Source organism: Saccopteryx leptura, chromosome 3, assembly GCF_036850995.1.
Source record: "Saccopteryx leptura isolate mSacLep1 chromosome 3, mSacLep1_pri_phased_curated, whole genome shotgun sequence".
Classification (NCBI taxonomy): domain Eukaryota; kingdom Metazoa; phylum Chordata; class Mammalia; order Chiroptera; family Emballonuridae; genus Saccopteryx; species Saccopteryx leptura.
The window spans coordinates 305,440,784-305,460,813 of NC_089505.1; the positions used below are offsets into that span (position 1 = coordinate 305,440,784).

General features: G+C 38.4%; 1 protein-coding gene and 1 pseudogene across 3 annotated transcripts in view; one reads left to right on the forward strand and one right to left on the reverse strand.

Moving 5' to 3' along the window:
* The window catches only part of NCOA2 (nuclear receptor coactivator 2), a 315,737-nt gene that overhangs the window by 109,255 nt on the left and 186,452 nt on the right, over window positions 1-20,030 (forward strand). For all 3 annotated transcript variants that reach the window (XM_066378913.1, XM_066378914.1, XM_066378915.1), the window contains exon 2: window positions 4,195-4,251. The gene's annotated coding sequence lies outside the window, so the exon portion shown is untranslated. The remainder of the gene's footprint in view (window positions 1-4,194; window positions 4,252-20,030) is intronic.
* LOC136398536 (beta-1,3-N-acetylglucosaminyltransferase manic fringe pseudogene) lies at window positions 17,881-18,816 on the reverse strand (annotated as a pseudogene).

Sequence of the window (20,030 nt, forward strand, 5' to 3'; positions counted from 1 at the left end):
TGAAATTGTCCAGTTATGTGATGAGACACCTCTAAAACTGTTTCCAAAATGGCCATAGCATTATATTTTCCCACCAGCGAAGGATGTGATCCGAGGTTTCTTTTTCTTCATACCCTTTTTATCACTGTAGATGTCCGGGATATTTTGTTTTGGTTTTAATTTCCATTTTTCTGATGGCTAATGGTGTTTAGTAGTTTTTTGTGTACTTTCCCTATTGTATATCTTCTATGATATATAAAAAAAATGCCCTCAAATGTTTGCCCATTTCTAAAAGGGCAAATTATTGATTTTAATAATTTTGAATAATTATTGAATAATTATTGATTTAATAATAATTCAAATTCTGAATTATTGATTTTATTATTGAATTGTAAGAATCTTTTATGTATTCTAGATAGACATTTTTATCAGTTAATTATCTAGCTTTTTATATATTCTGGACACATGTACTTTATCAGATAACTATTTTGCCAGTATTTTCTCCCAGTCTGTGACTGTTTTTATTTCTAAAATTGTCTTTGGAAGAGCAAACGTTTTAATTTTAATAGAGTTCAGTATATTGTTTTTTTCTTTTATGTCTTTTTCTTTTATACATTTGGTGTTATATCTAAACACTTTTTGCCTAATCCACAGTAATTTTTCTTCAAGTACTTCTACTACAAGCTTTGTAGTTTTATCTCTGAATTTTTAAATTTATGATCCTCTCCTTTCTGAGTTAACTTTTGTATGTGGTGCAGGGTAAAGGTCAAGGCCGTTTGCTTCCCTCTCCATACGTATAACCAATGTTGGGCATCATTTATTGAAGTCTGTCGTTTCCTTATTGAATTAACTTGCCATCCTTGTTGAATGTGAATGGTTGTAAATGTGTAGCTCTGTGTCTGGACTCTTCTGTTGTTTATCCTTATGCCCACACTCTTGTTTTAATTATAGAAACTTTATAGTAACTCTTGATATTGGGTAATATCTTTCAACTTTTGATGTAGTTTTAAATTAGCCCTGATTCAAAAGTCCCCCCCCCCTTTTTTGGGTCTCTCTGGAGGGTTTTCGGCAGCTAAAGGGACATCCCAGGGGAAATCAGTTCTATTTGGGGTCAGCATGCCTGAAACTTCTGTTTTTCATTACTTTCTTGAGTTACCTGTCTTAGCTAGCAGCATTTAATAGGATCGTACTTGGCAGGATAATAATTATAAAGCTTACTATGTACCCGGTGCTTTATGTAATTATCTCATTTGATACTTCAAGGTGCTGCAAAGAGGACATTATTATCCTCATTTTATAGATGAGTCCACAGTAACATTTCCTAGACCCCTTACCTAAGCTGCTGCTAATGGTATTATATTAACACCGCCGTGTTTACATGCTAAGGCCAGAGTCTGCAACCTGGTCTGTCTGATGATGCTTGCCCCTGGGTTCTTTCTGCTGTTCCATGCTGCCTTTTGATAGGGGTCTATGGCTTTGTGGAGAGGAGGTGTATATCCTTTTAGTTCATACATTGTAAATAGTGGTAGTTAGAGGGGAAAAGATGACACACATCCCTTGCCTTTCCTCCTGTCACTGTGCCAGGCCTAAGCTAGTCCCCTCTGCCTCCCTAGAAGTACATCCAGAAGAAGCTTTGTGAAAACTGTCAGGACTGGTGGAAGAATAGAGGGATATTAATGTATTACAGAGTTCTTCTTGCCTACACTACTGCTTTAATGGCTTTTATTTTCCCTTAGTAACTTATAAAATATTTTATAATTTTATGTTGAAATATAGGCAGTCCAGAACGAGATAGGTTCTGGAGGTTTGTTCTTAAGTTGAATTTGTATGTAAGTTGGAACAAGTGCATTTACCGATTAAATGCAACTTAGACAGATGTTTGTCTTAACATAGTATTTATTTTTACCTTTCTGTGCATATAAATACTTAAACATTTTCAAACCTCCAGAACCTGTCTTGTTCTTAACCAAGGACTGCCTGTATTTTATTAATTCCTTTTATTTAAAATGTTACAACAAGAGTCCTGGCTGGGTAGCCCAGTTGGTTAGAGCATTGTCATGCCATGCCAAGGTTGCAGGTTCTGTCCTCAGTGAGGACACATTCAAGAATCAACCAAACTCTCTGACCTGTGATGGTACAGTGTATGAAGCATCAACCTTGAATGCTGAGGTTGCCAGTTCGAAATCCCTGGCTTGCCCAGTCAAGGTGCATACAAGAAGCAATTACTACGAATTGATGCTTCCTGCACCCCCCCCCCAACCAGTGAATAGTGAAACAAGGTGATGTTTCTCTCTCCCTCTCTCTCACCCCCTCTAGATCCAATAAATAAATACTTAAAAAGTAAACATAAGTAAAATGTTATACCAAGATATTGTACTGTGGAAGTTATCCACATCTTTACAGAGACAGGAGACAGGGTGGGGGGAAGCGAAAAGTCCCTCATAGTTGCTTAACTTTCATTGGTCTTTGATTGCTTGTTGGATGTGCCTTGACCAGGCAAGCCCAGGGTTTCAAACCAGTGACCTCAGCATTCCTGGTTGATGCTCTATCTACTGTGCCACCACACATCAGGCTATAGCCACATATTCATATGTCTTTTATATTTGTATCTCTTCTATATCTTTCTGTAGAATAAATGCTTTGGTAGTTCTTTGACATATTAGCATATTAATGAAACTCATTCAATAGTATAGATTAAGCAGTAATAAATAAATATTTTTACTCATGTACATTTTAGCTCTTGATTGTTGCATAGTATAATGTCTTTGAGCAAATTACTTGTTGGTATCGAATTATAATGGACCTAAGTAGGCCAGTTTAATGAATACATTCACCCGAAGGTGCTGGAGAGAATGATGGCTGCTATTACATAGCACTTTATTGCACCCTGCTGACTGACTGCCACTTGAGGAGAATCCATTCGTTGCACTTACCATGATAACTTCCTATTTGCATGCAGATTTCCTTTTGTTTTCCATGAATCATCACTGACTATTAATCATTACTTATGATGGTCTCTGGGCCGATCAGGTCCTGGAAAAATCAAAATGCAATTTTTTTCTCTTTCCCCTTTAGACCTCTTAGATTATGAAATCAGATGTTTCCAGTGCCCTAGAAAAATGGTAATTTGGATACTAATTTAGCATTAGCTTTTTTCTACTGTTAGGTTCTATTTATTCAAGAGTAAAGGACTCTTAAGAGAGTTAATATTGTTTTCAGTATGATAATTACTGATTGGTGTCACCTGACAATGAAAAAAACACTAGTAAGCCCAGTTGTAAAAACATTCCTTGCAGCTTTTAAATCTAGTAGCACATAATGGTTAAAAAAAAAAGACATAATACTACTAGTAGCAATCAAACCACTTTTTTTAGATCCATAAAATACACAAGCATAGTAAACATTAATACACTTAACAGCGTAAGCACGTTTGTTGTGTTCGTATTTTTCACTGTGCCTATTGAAAACAAACCTTGGTGTAGTAGAGATGATTTTTGTGTGGATTGGGGGAAAGGCTGCAGGGTCCTTCACTGTTCTGTCCTCAAAGTCACACAGCCGGGAGGAACTTGGGGAGTAGCAGCCCTCAGTATCGAAAGTGGTCTTCCTTTTTCTTATCTATGTCTGCTCTTGCAAGTTGTTAGAAATGTCTTATATATATCGTTTTTACATCATGTTACTCAAGACTTTTTTGAGATAAATTATCCAGTCACTTTTGAACTTCTTTTCTTAAACCATTATGACATAGAGTTTTATATCAGTAATTTTGAGACTTTCAATTCTACATAGGTAAAGTATAAATTATAGCAAATGAAGATGACTCTGGGAGGTTTACTTATTTATTCAGCAACCATTTACTGCACATTGCATTACATGTGCTGGTGGGCCCTGGGCTACCCTAACGGGCAGGGTGCAAATGGGTAGCTCAAACCTCTGCTGCCACTCAGTGCTGGTGATCCGTAAAGCATCTACAAGAAAGTTGAATGTTAGGGCAGCCTCTCATAATTTACACTGAACTGTGACCTTACATATTTTATATTGTCCTGCACACATAGAATAAATGCAGCAAATCTGCCTCTTGCAGCTTAATGGAAAGCTGTTATTAATGAATATTACTTCTATATTGGTTGTAAAAATCACAGCCACTCTAATGAGTCTAACAGGATTGCATTCTGCATTTTTTATTCATGTTTATTTGTTTGTTTGTTTATATTGCAGATTTCTCTTGGATTTGGCCACAAATTTATAGATCTTCTGCACTGTATACAGGTACAGGTGAGTTAAAATTAAGCATTTCTGTTAGAAAATTTGATTTTTAAGTAAAATCAAATATTTCAAAGTTATTCTATTTCTAGTTTAGCAAAACAATTTGTAAATAAGATGAATTCCTTGCAGCTCTTAAATCTAGTAAGTAGCACATAATGTGAAAATATAAAAAGAAAATTTTATAAAATATTGTCTACATTTCTGTTTTATTATGAAAAGTCTCTGAATGTGTCGAAAATGACATTTGAAGGTAAAATGACCATATTTGTTTATCAGTGTTTAATGTGTATATTTGGGAAGATTGCATATAAACTTCAAAGCCTGGCAAAATGTTTATGTTTATTTTTATATGTAAATAAAAGAATAGCTGCTAGAGATTTTGGCAGCAAAGTTCATTTTTATGTGGGTAGATGTTTTACATTTGATGGAGCAGGCTTTTCTAGTCCAACCAGTCTGAAATAGCTTCTCAGTCACTCCTTATGACACAATCCTAATTTATTCTTGTCATAATATGTTATTATTTATAGTCTCCCCTACTAGAATATAGGTTCCTTGAACATTATGACCATTTCTTTCTAGTTAAAAGTGTATGCCAGGTGAAGGGATTCGCCACAATCCTATATACATAACACATCAATGCAGACAACAGGATAGCAGTAGCTAGACAGGAAGTGGGGGAAATGGTAGGGAGGGGGGGATAAAGGGGAGAGTGGGGTGGAAAGAGACTTCGCAGGGGGGCACAGTGCAGTTTGTAGAGGGTATTATATTGAGTGGGACACTTGAAACCATGTCAACATAATAAATTAAAATTAAAAATTAAAAAAAATGTATCTCTAAACCTTAGGATAATGCCTGGATATAGGAAAGACTGCACAAATGTTGAAGTAATTATTGGGTAATAAGTACTAAGAATTTACTCATATTCAGAGTCACTGATCTCTACATCTACATATATAAACCAGAAATAGTTTTTTATACTTATTCTAAATATGAAATTAATTTATATCTGATACTTAAAGCATATAGCTCTTTAAATGTTATGAGAAATTAACTGTATTGCATATCTTATGTACTCATATATGCTTAATTAGGGTAATGCTTCCAATTTTATATTTATTTTGTCACTACCATTAAAGATTCATATGATGAAAGTACAAACAAAGCAGGTGTGAGAGCTTCTTACCTTCTTACTAAATTATGCTACCATATTAGATGGTTTTGTGACAACTTTATAAAGAACAAAGTGGTTTGAAATTTGTCCATTTTAATCTCTGAAAACCAGATAAGTTAAAATTTTCCCACTACCTGTCACTGGGTATAAAATGTAAGTTAATTAGGTTTCTGTTTCTAATCTGGGAAAATTTTTCTGTCCTCTACATGATGTTTGAGTTCATTATCGGAGAGAGCGTCTGCAGGAGTGAGCTGCCCACCCTTTTCCTTGTGCCCCTGGCAGTTTGCTTTTGGTGTTCCAGCATATTGGGTTCTTGTGTCCTGTTCTCTTGTGTGTTTGCTTTCTCTTTAGACATTGGTTTCTCTTTCTGCCACCATGATTCTTTTCATTTATAGAAAGAACTAAATCTGACCTTTAGGGTTTCTTTTTATAGTAAAATTTTGGAATTATACCACCATTTCTCCTTCACACGTAATTTGCAAGTGCAGCTTGCAGAGCATGTTTTGATGGTGCTAGGCGGCTGTGACTGGTTGCTCTCTGACTGTGTGTCGGAATGTAAGTGCTCTTCACTTATCTTCAGAAGAACAGATAAGGAAATTGAAGCTTAGAGAGAGGTTAAGTGACTTTTCCAAGGTCATATCAAGTAAGTGGCAGTTTGCCACTTCAAAGACCTTGATCTTAACCACCTAGCTCCATTTTCCACCTAAGTAGCCCTAAATATAAGCATATTTTGTGGCAATAAGTGTAATATAGGAAAATCATATTCATATTTGAGGACTTCAAAATTAATTTAAAAGCCAGACATTATTTTGCTTATATTTCATTAGCAGGCCTCAACTTTTAACCTTTATTTTAAACTATGGAACATGACGACTCATTTGAAATTTAATGACACCTACACAGTTTAAACTTTCACTCTGCATGTTTATGTCATACTCATGTTGTAGGGGACTGGCGAAAGCCGAGGGTTCCCTTCCATTGTCAGTGTGGCGTGCCTTGAGTCAGCATGCTTATCCCTCGCCCTATTAGCCAGCATCTGTAGTTTGTTACACTTTCCTACAGAAAACAGGTTGTATGAAATATAGTGACTATAGAATTATTCAGAATCTTTATCTTGGAGTATGTAATAATTCATATATTGGTACAATTTTTAAATTATTTAAGAGTAAAGCGGCATATCTTTGAGGTAGAGCAGAGTTGGCTGAAAGAGAACTTGAGCTTTCCATATTTAGTTTCTTTTCAAGTGAGGAAGATATATTATATAGAAAGTATTTTGAGTCTTAAAAATATAATATTGTGGACAGAGTGTCCTCGAAGGCAACGTGGTTAGATACATCTTAAAATTTTGAACTGAAAATATGATTAATTATATATACTTCCTCACACTTTCCAAAAGGTTTATCTGTGAGTGTAAATGCAAATTCCAGATATGAATATGTGGGAAAGGACTTCTGTGGTTTGAATTTAAAAAAAAATCATTTAGCAGACCAAACTGTGCTTCTTAATCTATAGCTACATCAATATTTCCATTCTAGTCTCACATTTTAAGCATTTTAAAGTTAGCCAATAAACTTTTCTTAGAATTGATAGTCAAAACAGGAGCAAACGTTAAATAAATCTGTTTGACAATATAGCCTTGAAATGTGGTTTTTCTCCTTCAGTATGGAAAACTGAACTCACTGTGGATTCATAGATACTTGAGGTTTATTTATAAGTTTATTTTCTGTGCACTCGAAGATTTGGGGTAGGAGGACATAGTGAGGGGAGAATTGTTCACACATACTAGGTAGAGCCCAACACTTCAACACTAATAGGCAGTGAGAGGGAGGAAGTTCTCCAAAGAATCAGAGAGCAAAATAGCCTGACCAGGCGGTGGCGCAGCGGATAGAGCATTGGACTGGGATGTGGAGGACCCAGGTTCGAGACCCCGAGGTCACCAGCTTGAGGCGGGCTCATCTGCTTTGAGCAAAGCTCACCAGCTTGGACCCAAGGTCGCTGGCTCCAGCAAGGGGTTACTTGGTCTGCTGAAGGCCCACGGTCAAGGCACATATGAGAAAGCAGTCAATAAACAACTAAAGTGCCACAATGAAAAACTGATGATTGATGCTTCTCATTTCTCTCCATTCCTATCAGTCTGTCCCTATCTATCCCTCTCTCTGACTCTCTGTCTCTGAAAAAAAAGAAAAGAAAAAAAAAAACCTTGAAAAAAACCCCAAAGAATCAGAGCAAAATATACTTCTTGTGATACTAGTATACTTTGTTATATACTAAATAACCAAAAATTATATTAACCACGTTAAGACAAAAGAAATTATCTGTATTGGCTATGACATGGTTATAAATAATTTGAAATGCATATTTTTTTGAATTTTGAATTCCCTCCTTGCTCATAGATGTGAGATAACTTTGTGGTTAGATAGATATACGGTGTAACTGGAAAATATGTGAATTCCCATGATGATGGGAAGCATGATTTGAGCTACAGATCTGAGGCTTTGAGCACTTGTTCACTGAAAATCAGTGTTAATCTAAATAAAAGTTTATAATATTTAAATATATATTATTTGCATTAGGCCAGTTCTGCTGAGGTTTAGTTGTATTGCTACTTTTCTTGTAATGTTTTTCAAATGTCAGCACAGTAGGCTTTGATTGGGAAAATGAAAAGTATTTTGACAGCTGGCAAAATACCCTCTACTCAAACTAGAATCCTAATCCTAGTTCCCCTGGGCATACTACTCTGCTCTTAGTGTGTAGCTGGACTGCCGAACTCAACAAAAGAAGCTTCCTGGTCTGCTGAAATTACCCTCCAGTGGGTGTTAATGACACAAAGCCATCAGTTAGAAACTATTTCTATGACAGGCCAATTTTTAAAGCACTTTTACTATTTCACTTTCCTCTCTTTTTTCTTTTTAAAATTTTTTATTTATTGATTTTAGTGTGTGCACATGAGAGAGGAGAGAGGGGGGGGATGGAGGGAGGGAGGAACATAGAGCTGCTGCTCCTCTATGTGCCCTGACTGGGGATCGAACCTGGCAACCTCTGAGCTTCAGGGCAATGCTTTAACCAACCAAGCAATCCAGCCAGGGCTTCTTAATACACACATTAGTATAAACAGATTGGCCTGGTTTTCAACATAAAACTAAATACATTCAGCCTGACCAGGCGGTGGCACAGTGGATAGAGTGTCAGACTGGGACGCAGAAGACCCAGGTTTGAAACCCCAAGGTTGCCAGCTTGAGCGCGGGATCATCCGGCTTGAGCACAGGGTTGCTGGCTTGAGTGTGGGATCATTGACATGACCCCATGGTCGCTGGCTTGAGCCTAAGGACACTGGCTTGAGCCCCAACCCCATCAAGGCACATATGAGGAAGCAATTAATGAACAACTAAGGTGCCACAGTGAAGAACTGATGGTTCTCATCTCTCTCTCCCTTCTTCTCTGTCTATCCCTATCTGTCCCTCCTTCTGTCTCTCTCTGTCTCTGTCAAAAAACAAAACAAAAAAACTAAATACATTCAATACCATTAACCCCCGTCTCTCTTCCCTCCTCTTAACCTTCAAGTCATCCCTCCTTTCTGACTCCTTCCTTTCAGAAATATTTATTATATTGTGTTAGCTTATGCTGCAGGTTTTGGGAAATATACAGAAGTTATTAACTGGAAGGAGTGTCAGTGCAAGTTTTACTCCATGTTTCCTTGCTTAATATTTTTACAATTAATTTTGGTTTTCTGATTTTTAAAGAAAAAAAAACAGCATTGACTTGTAAATCATACATCTGTTTCTACCAAAAGTCTTTATCTGTACAAGTAGAGGTTAAGGCAACAACAAAAGCTGTCTGTTGTAAATATATATTTGTTTATATGGTGTTAATAGTGCTTTTAGAGTAAGGTACACACCTCATGACATGGGTGTACTGTGATTAGTGAGATAGAGACAGTCACAGAATCCAGGCGGTCCTCATTTAGGATGCTGGCCTTGTTATTTCCACAGTCACAGACGAACAAAGTGATGTTAGCAAGCATAGTGCCTTGCTGAAAAATATGGCAGAAATAGGAGATAACCTGATTGTTCTGGTTAATTCAAATACTGGAACAGCAAAATTTAGAATTAAAGACAGCAATAAAAAAATAAAATTTGTAAGGATGCTTCTTGGATTATAAGAGTTGAGTTTCAGTGGAGAGCTATTTTACTGTGAGAGCACCATTTGTTTCTTTAAAAGTTTCTAAGTGTGACTTCTCTGTTTGTATAGCTAATAGTTTTTGGAAATAATTAAAATGAGTATTACCAGTGTATACCTTGCATAGATCTTTTGAGTTAGTGTGTCTTTTAGAAGGTAGTGTCTCAGACCCTTTTGAAACAGAGTGGAGTTTCTCAGCCCTGCCTTTCTGCACTGAGGGCCAGTTGTATGTGTGCCTGGGCTGGGGAGACGTGGTTTGAAGATTAGAAAATGTGTGTTCTGCTTTCTTGTTAGTGTCCTATAGATTTCAATTCAAACTTGTATATTCTACTCATCTGGATAGTAGACTTGTTAGCTTTAAGGAGAAGGTCTCTGATAAGCAGAATTTCACATAAGTGCTAACACAGTAACTTTTGAAATATATGGCATTTGATTTGGGGTCAGTTAGTAGGATTTTTAACTATGCTGTTCTCTTTCACTTTGGAAGAAGAGTGACAGACATATGTAATTTTCTAGGCAGGTGTTGGAGTCTGCTGACCTTGCCAAAATCCCTTTCAAGTTAAAATAGCAAATAAAATCAGTCTGCTTCCATTAAACACCCCAGAGTTTATTTTTGAAGCTCAAATCATTTATGTTAGTCTCCACTGGTTTTACAACATCTAGTTGTAAGGGATAAATTTAGCGTTTATTTATAAAATTTCCTATATCTATAACATTAATTAAGTAGGGCTTTTTTTTTCCTGTCATTCTTTGGCATTAGGATATAGATGTTTCCAATGAGACTCATTGCTAGCTTGAGGCACAGAAAAATGGTAGAAAACCAGAGATGTTAACAGTGAACTTTACAAATTGTGACTAGCTTAATTCCACACATTAGGTTGTCCAAGCACTATATGCTACTTCATGAATGATTCATGGGTACCTACAATCAATGGAAATGTGGTTGGTTTGTTTTTTGCCTAGTCACAGCTACACGTCTGCCTTCCCACCCAAAAGAGCAAAGGGAGAGTAAGAAGTATGTAGTGTTTAATAACAGCTAACTGGAATCAAACCACCTTCATTCATACTATAAATATGCGTAGTCCAGTTTTGGAGTATCTCTTAAGTACACATCTCCATGCGAGATTGATTTTTTTTGGTACCATAGTCTATAAACTTGTTTGCCTTTACTACTACTTTTTGAAGTATTCAAAAATACTGAATTGACTTAGGATCCATTAATTTGAAATTTTGGCTTTCTTTTAACCAATAATGTTGGCCTTTTTGGTGCCAGGGACATAAATTTCATAAGCAGAAATTATACACTTTGAATTTTCTGGCCTCAAGCAAAAGACTGAAAAGGTGTTACCTCCCCGGGTCGGCGAACTGGAGCCACTTTTCATTGTGCCTCCTTGAACGGAGAAAAGGACTGAAAACGCAGAGTGTGACAGCCCAGCTTGAGCTTTAGTGAAAAGAGGTGTCAGAAGCTTTTAAAGACCTACCATAGTGCCTTGATGATCTCTGAGGCTTTTGTCTTTCACTAAACTATAAAACAATAGCTTTAAAAGAAACAACTGTGTCATAATTATTGAACTGCTGGCTTAAATTAGAACAGACAGGCAGGGGCCAAAAGGAAACAGTTGATCTTTCCATTTCTTTCAGTTCTTTTTCATTAAAAAAGCTATTTGATCAAGATTTCTAATTTTTCCTTTTATATGGTGGTTTTATTATACTCTAGACAATCAACCTCTATTTCCTAGGTTATAAGATAGAGTGTGCAAATAGAAGATAGTTTGAACTAATGTATAAGGTCTACCGGAAAGTTCTGTCCGTTTCTATCACAAGTTTCCACACGTAAGTACATGTTTATTTGGCGCATGTGCGCCTCTCTATTTTTATCACTTAATGTATACATACTGACATAGCAAATTAACTAAGCCAAAGTTGATTCACGTTAGTCTTATGTGTGAAGCGATAGTGTACCCATGGCTACTGATAAAGTTCATTTATGCCATTGTAATTTTTACGAATTTCAACAAGGAAGAAATGCTACAGAAGCATGTCTGTCACATCCACCATATTCCCCGGACTTAGCACCCTCTGACTATCACTTGTTTTTGTCCTTACAAAAATTTTTGAAGGGCAAAAAATTCAAAAATGAAGAAGATATCAAACAAGCACTGGTTAAATTTTTCGCATCAAAAGATAAAACAGGTCTGACCTGTGATGGCTCAGTGGATAAAGCGTCAACCTGGAACACTGAGGTTGCTGGTTCGAAACCCTGGGCTTGCCCGGTCAAGGCACATATGGGAGTTGATGCTTTCTGCTCCTCCCCCCCCTCTCTCCCCCCCTCCTCCCTCTCTAAAATGAATAAATAAAATCTAAAAAAAAAAAAGATAAAACATTTTTCAAAAATGGAATATACAGATAGCCCTCACGCTGGCAAGAAATCATTAATAATAATGGCAATTATATTATTTAATAAAGTTTATTGACGGTAAGAAAAATTTGTATTTTGTTTTATTCCAAAAACGGACAGAACTTTCCAGTAGACCTTATATTTTGAGAACCATATGGTGGTTACTTGTGCTATTTATTATATTTGAATAGAATAGAATGTAAAATTCCTCTGTCTTAAAAGAAACAGATTAGGTTGGTTCTGTGTCAATGTGTCTTATCAATACGGGATAGTAGATTTTATTTTATTAACCTAATTTTATTTTATTGACCTAGATTTTAGATTTTCTTTGAAACTAGATACTTTGGAATATGTACATTTTCTTGAATGTAAAAGTTAAGTGTTTAATGTTGCTACTGCTTCAAAATATCCACGTTTCATACAATCTTTATTGTTGAACACAAAAGTTATTATTTCTTTGAACTTATTCACTGACATATTTATATAATGTGCCAAGGTCAGGTTCAGACTTTCTCTTTAAAGTCTCTTGAAGATATAAAATGATAGCCTTTTGTAAAATACTTCTGTTGTCTTTTTAAATTATTTTTATTTTATCATATCCTAAATGCCAGTGCATACTGCTTTAAACTGTCCTGTGTGTTCGCTTCATCTATTTCCTGTCTTATTTTTTTCTCCTTATTTTTAAAAAGAAAAATTAAAACCAAACCAAACAAAAACAAAATGACCTCTTTTCTACTCTCACACCACTATGTCATATCACTGAAGCTGTTCAACCACGGGGCCAAGTGCTTCTGCACTGGCTACCGTCCCCTCCGACATTCTGTCACGGTGGCTGTCCTCAGGTCCCTGTGGGGTCTAGGACTGCCACATCAGGCGCCAAGCAGTTGCTTCCTTTTTGAGCCTTTCTCATTCTAGGGATAGCAAATAAGACAATTAGTATTTATTTCTGATAAATGTGATCTTTTTAGATTATTGTGCTCTTTCTACTTCATTGTTCTTTTTAATTAAATCATTATTTTTACTGACATTTCTGTTAAGGGTCCTGTTTCCTACTAAGTTTAAAGAGCTGATTGAGAAAGTAACATACCTGATTATTTGTTCATATATAATAAGGAGATTTCATGAGGTAGTTAAACTTTTTACAGTCTTCTGAAGCAGATAAATGTAGGTTAGCTTGAGCGGTAGAGAGAGAAAAGGAAAAACATTTACTATTACTTTGGGCAAGACACAGTTCTTGGCTTTTGCATGTGTTGTATCAATTTAAAGCCTTAAAAACTCCATGTCAGAATGTGAAGTCAGTTTTGATGGTGTCTGTTGCAATAATAGAAGGTTATAGTAAATATATAGAAATACAGTGTGTCCGTAAAGTCATGGTGCACTTTTGACCGGTCACAGGAAAGCAACAAAAGACAATAGAAATGTGAAATCTGCACCAAAAAAAGGAAAACTCTCCCAGTTTCATACCTATTCAGTTCAGTTCGATGTGGGCTCATGCACAGATTTTTTAGGGCTCCTTAGGTAACTATCCCGTATAGCCTCTACTCGTCACTGACTGATGGCCTACCAGAACGGGGTTTCTCCACCAAACTGCCGGTTTCCTTCAACTGCTTATCCCACCAAGTAATGTTATTTCTATGTGGTGGCGCTTCGTTATAAATGCGCTGATATTCACGTTGCACTTTGGTTACGGATTCGAATTTAGCGAGCCACAGAACGCACTGAACTTTCCTCTGTACCGTCCACATCTCGACTGGCATGGCCGTGGGCTGCTCCACTGTATACACGGTGTTACATCGTCATCTGTGCATACGCACATGCTGCCACATCATCCTACAGAAACTGGGAGGGTTTTCCTTTTATTTGGTGCAGATTTCACATTTCTATCGTCTTTTGTTGCTTTCCTGTGACTGGTCAAAAGTGCACCATGACTTTACGGACACACTGTACAGAAAAACATGGAAGATATATAAAAATAATTAGGATATAATATTAAAAGCAATTAAAGAAATTAAATAAAGTTATGACATCTGGATAGGAATTAATATAGTGTATACAGATATGATAAACTCTGCCTTTCGCGCAGGGCTCAGTTAGTGTGTTTGTGAGGTTACATATAGATAAGAAGTGGCTTAATGTCATAACTCTGTGGGTTAATGTAGACAAGAGACTACCCTAGGAACATCTTAAAAGTGGCTTGATGTAACATTTCAGTAGATTAACATAAAAAGGGCTCCCTGCAAGGAACTCCCCAAAAGGTGGTTTGAGATGATAATCTTGTAGATTGACACCTGTTAGAAAGTATTGGCCAGAAAAGGTACTAAAGCTGAGCGGCCCCCTTCTGAGGTAGTCGTCCAGACTCGAACATGAACGTGGACTGTCTCCACGCTGCTCTGAGAGGAGCACGCCAACAGGGCCCCTTAAGCTGTACCCAGGCACGCCAAAGGATTTGTGAGTAATAAACTGCCTGTGTGATTCTTGCAGCTACATAACTTGTGTGTTGGTCTGGTTCTGTCTTTCCTGCGGTGGCAGTTAGTGTCCACACTGATAAGTAGAATCCTCACAGCCGTCTCAAGAGTAGTCTTGAAGAGGCTGCCAGCCCTGTTGAAAAACAGGAGTGTCCCACTGCACGGGGAAGTGGAATCAGGGACGCCTGATCTACGTAGAGCTCGGGCTCTACTGGGACAGTGTCTAAATTCTCTTTGATTTGAAGTCGAGAATAAACCAGTTTTTATTTTCAAAGCATTCAAATTTTATATACTGGGCTGTAAGATGTACAGAGAAATAAAACTTTATGTCTTTCAATTCATCTGCTTTTAATTGGATCTTGTAACAATTGCAAAGACATCTTGTGCCACCTTTTACTATTTAAGTGGGAAAAATAATTCTGATATCAGAACGGAAAGTTATGATTAGCTGATCCCATCAGATACTGCAAAATGAGCTTTCTTAGAAGAAAGTACTCAAAAGACATAAATCAGGGATGTGAAGGAAACTGAATTAAAAGCATCCTACTTCATTAAATTTTTTTTCATTATATACAACAACATGTCAGTTAATGTTTTATTTTTTCATTTATTCACAGAACATTTTTAATATTTTAATTGCCTATATATGTACATATAACTTTTCTGAGTCAATAGGTCATTAAATATATAAATCTGTTTTATTTAAAATAATATTACTCTATTACTAAAGATTAGTAATTATGATGGAATCCCAAATAGATAGAAAGTAGGACATAAACACAAATTAAAACATATGTTTAAGTCATCTATTTAATTACATGTACTGTTTACTTATATAGATTAAAGTTCATAGTTAAAGGCCAATCAGCAGTGTGGTTTCAATAGAGAGACATGGATGTAGAACCAAGTATTATCAATACAGATCCTTTTTGAATTCTAGGACAAATGGAAGAGAAAGTTCTTGGAACTGAAAGATCATTTGTAATTGCTAGTGTATATATTATCCTTACCCCAGGTAGTGTCCTAAGCTCTTCTCATAATAACCCACATAACCCTCAAAAAAAAAACTTATTAAGTAGTTGCTTTTATGATCTCATTTTAGAAATGGGGAAAGGAAGGCACTAAGAGAGCCAGCGACTTGCCTAGTGATGTGCACCTCATTTAATTAGCTAGATAAAGGCAGAATTGGGGTGCTGGCCCCGTCTGTTATTGGTAGTGTTTTGCCTGTCACAGTTTGTTCTAAAAAATTAAAACAGACCATCAAAGTTCTGCCCTCCAAATTTAGTAATATCAAAATAAATTTTCAAGCTAACCTTCTAAGTGTGGGTGAGGATGTGACAGGGTTTAGTACTGGGCTTGCTGTGTGCGCCACCCCCACCCCCAGCGACCGTCTACTGACCCTTCTCATTGTGGCTACCAGCAGAACGGAAAGCCCATGAAGTTGCTAAGTTGTATAGCCTATCAGAAGTAACTGTCTGACTGACTAATTAATAAAGGAAAATGCAGGTCACAGAAATGAAGATAATCTGTTTTGGGCTTCAGATCAGGTTACACAGGTATTTCATTCTATGGGGTTTGTGTTTAGATGTTCTGGTAACATTGGCTATATTGTTTTGAAGGATGGAAAAGGGGCTAGCCCACTTTCTTTTTTATGTTCCCCTCTTTAAAAATAACTTTTAGAAGTTTTACTCAATTAGAAAAAATCTTAGAAAGGAATTTCCTAAAATTCCTATAATAAATGCTATGACACTTTCATACAAAGAGAAGAAAATGTTCAATTCGAAGCAAATTTTATTTATTTAGGAAAACATCATATTTCTGTATTTCTGAGAGTGAATAGAAAATCCTTTCAATTACATTTTAAAAGCTTGATTTATATTGAAGTACAGTTTCTATTTCATGTTGACTATATTTTATTTCAAATAGCTATGATCTAAATTAACAGACATGCATTAACATTTTACAAAGTGTTAAAAAATTAGGCCAGCATTTCTCTCAGGTTTTCCCCACTTTTTTTTTTTTTTACATAGGGGAAATTACAGCTAGCTCCTCTATACGATCCACACATAAAATTACCAGCAGCTTGTGAGTTTTTAGTGATATAATTAACATTATGTACCATAAACACAAACAGAGGTCTTAATTATTTACCACTTCAAATTTGTTTCATTCATAGCTATTCCTTTTTTCTCTTTTTTATAGCACATACAAAGTTATAATTTAATTAGTGCTATAAAATATGCTTTCAATTTTTTAAATAATTTATGCTATTTCTTAAATCACTGGTTAAATCTAGTTCTAAAATTTTTACTTTGAGTGATTATACTGTAACTCATAGTCATGTTTTATGTACCTTCTAGTAATGCTTAACGGCATTCTTTATCTTTTAAGCTTGAACAAATAAGACTTTAATTTTCTTACAGAACCAGATACTAGACAAAACAGGTATAGATGGTTGTCTTGGCCTTTCCTTCATGGCAGGAAGGTGGCTACCCCAGATTGGCATCGCACCCACATTCATAGCGAGAAGGCGGAGTAGGGGCTGCAAAACGTTTTCCAAAATCCTCCCTATTAGCTTTGCTGCGTTCACACTAACAGGCAGAGCTCTGACTGACTCCAGGCAGAGCTGGGGCACATGGCAGGTCCTAACAGAAAGCGAAGTTGGGGAGTGAGCAAAAGGATCAAGGTCAGCTGGGGCCTGTTACGATCTACCATGTGATCTGGGCAGGCTGATCGTCCAAACAAAATTGGGTTCTGCAAGCAAAGGGTGAGGAGCAAGGAGCTGGAGACTGGTCAGCGACAGCAGTATTTCCAAAGACCCTGCCTTCTGCCCCTTTTCCACCTGGGTCCCCTTGGTGATTGGGAACCCAACCAGGGGTCCAGGAGTGGATGGCCTAGTGTCTGGCTCAGGAAAGTGACTGAGGGACCAGATCTGGGGTTGAGGGCCACCCCCCCCCCCCGACCATGTGATTCTCTGAAGGATTAGGACTCCTGAGTCATAGCCCAGTTCAGTGGCCCCCACCTTGTTTAATTCAGCCACCTAGGGCTCATGGGAGCCCAGCCCTTGGGGGCTCTCTGGCCTTTGCCTTGTCCCTGGGCTCTCCAGTCCACATTCCAGGGACCTGGGATGCCTTCACCACCAGGCACCATCCAATCCTGGGGTTGCCCACCATTCAGAGACCCTGCCAGGGACTGCCCCAGGGCACTTGCCATAGGCCTTCAGGACTACCGTGGGAGGCAAGGGACAACCAGAGGCCTAAGCTCAACCATTAGTTGCCCAGCAGTTCAGGGGTCATTGGGCTGCCAGCTATGGGCACCAGGAAGTAAGTACCTGGTAGAGGAGACACTGTGGGGAAAGAAACCTGGAGGGGTCCTTCTCCTAGGAGAGGGGACTGCAGCTTAATGAGGTTGAGCGACCCCTCAAAGACTCATAGCTTAGGGGGACCTGCACCAGGAGTGCCCTGCAGGATGTCCGGGCGGGAGTAGAAGAGGGAGGCTGGGCTGCTGGTGGCTACCAAGGTTGCACTCAGTTGTGTAGCCCACAGAGCAGGGCTGCTAGCTATGGGGCCCTCTTCAGAGCCAGATTGCGGTTAATTCAGGAGCGGCACCCCCAGGGGCAAACCAGAACTGTTCTAGCCTCCTGTGATTGGGGGGCTGGTGCTCGGAGTGTGGCTGGGCCGGTTCAGGCTAGGCCAGTCTTGTAGACACAAGTTCGCAGGAAGGCTTTTAGTAGCTTCAGCAGTGCCCTTGCATTTACATAGTTGTCACCATCCACCTGGCAGAACCACCTCAGCCCAGTGGCCAAGACAGCATCAAACTCAGCAGCCATCTTGCAGGTCAGGGCTGGTGGCTCTGCTCCACAGAGCAGTCGCTGAGCATGTTGTGGGGCCCCAGTCTCTCCTGGAGGCTGTTCATGAAAACAAATGTCTGTTCCCTCATCCTGGAGACCCACATACGGAGCAGCAGCTCCAGGCGAGAACGCAGAAGGTGCGGGTCACCTTGACTGCAATGATATCCCAAAGCTGCAGCCTGGGGGTCTCCTGCTCACTCTTTGGGAATAGGTTCAAGTGGTACTGAAGGGCGGAGCCCCATGCACAGAAAGGTGAGGAGAGCTTCTGCCAAATCCCAGAGGAGCCGGCCCTCTATGGCCCTGGGACCCCAGAGCGCTCAACCCCCAAACTCCTACTGGACTGAGAGGGGAGCCTGGTCAGGCAGGGTCCCCAGCAAAGGCAAAAGTCTGACAGGCATCGGGGCAGGCGAGGAGGGGAGAGGTATGAATCGGTGTTCTGGCCGCAGAGGCTGAGCTTTGGCTTCCACCAACCCTCCGCCTCCGCCTCTGCCAGCCACCCACCTGCTCTTGACATTCTTTTAAAATAAAGTATGGAAATCATATTTTGATATCTCTCTCTCTCTCTCTCTAAAAAAATTAATAAAAAGTATAAAGGTGTTTTAAAAAGGAAGTTCTTACATACCTACATTCTGCTTGTTCTTAATAAACATTTTCTACTATCAAATTCTTAGTATCAGCTTGGGAGGGAGAAATTATCCCCATTTTATAGATGAAAACACTGAGGCTCGTAGAGATTAAATCAAAGTCATATAGACAAGTGAGTAGCTCTAGAATTTGAACCTGGGGTTATATGTTCCCAAATCTCTTGTTTATACTCTAACATAGGACTTCTTCTAGTGATACAAATGGCATTTCATTCTTCAGCCAACGGACAGTCTCTTTCAATGTAGTCTACATTCATTTGGGAGCAGTTACCATGCACACAGTAAAGCAGGGATATTTAAGGTGTACAGAAACATCATGTGTGGCCTTTGTTCCTCCCACATCTCACAAGGTAGTAAAAGAAATTGCAGGTAAACATTAAGTTACAGCCTGACCAGGCAGTGGCACAGTGAATAGAGTGTCCGACTGGGATACGGAGGACCCAGGTTCAAAACCCCAACTTCACCGATTTGAACGTGGGCTCATCCGGGTTAAGCGCAGGCTTGCCAGCTTGAGTGCAAGGTCACTGGTTTGAGTGTGGGATCATAGACATTACCTTATAGCCACTAGCTTGAGCCCAAATGTCACTGGCTTGAAGTCCAAGGTCACTGACTTTAGCCCAGTCACTGGCTTGAGCAAGGGGTTGCTCGCTCTGCTGTAGGCCCCCCCTCCCCCATCAAGGCACATATGAGAAAGCAATCAATGAATAGCTAAGGTGCCGCAACAAAGAATTGATGCTTCTCATCTCTCTCCCTTCCTGTCTATCCCTATCTGTCCCTCTGTCTGACTCTCTCTCTGTCCCTGTCAAAAGAAAAAAGATCAAGTTACATAAATGGGGTTATAAAGTAATGTATTAACAAATATAAAAAGAACGCATTATAGTAGGTATACATGTGGGAAGAGTGACTGGGCCCACTGCTGTCCATCTCATAATACTCTTGATCTTGTGATTATCTTGCTATGCAATCTACAGCCCTACTATGTGTCCTAAATCATTACAACAGGAATAGCTAGAATGAAACAAATAAGGGATATCTTTTGCTGATGAGATTCAGGTGCCACAAAAACAAAAATAACTGCTGTTAC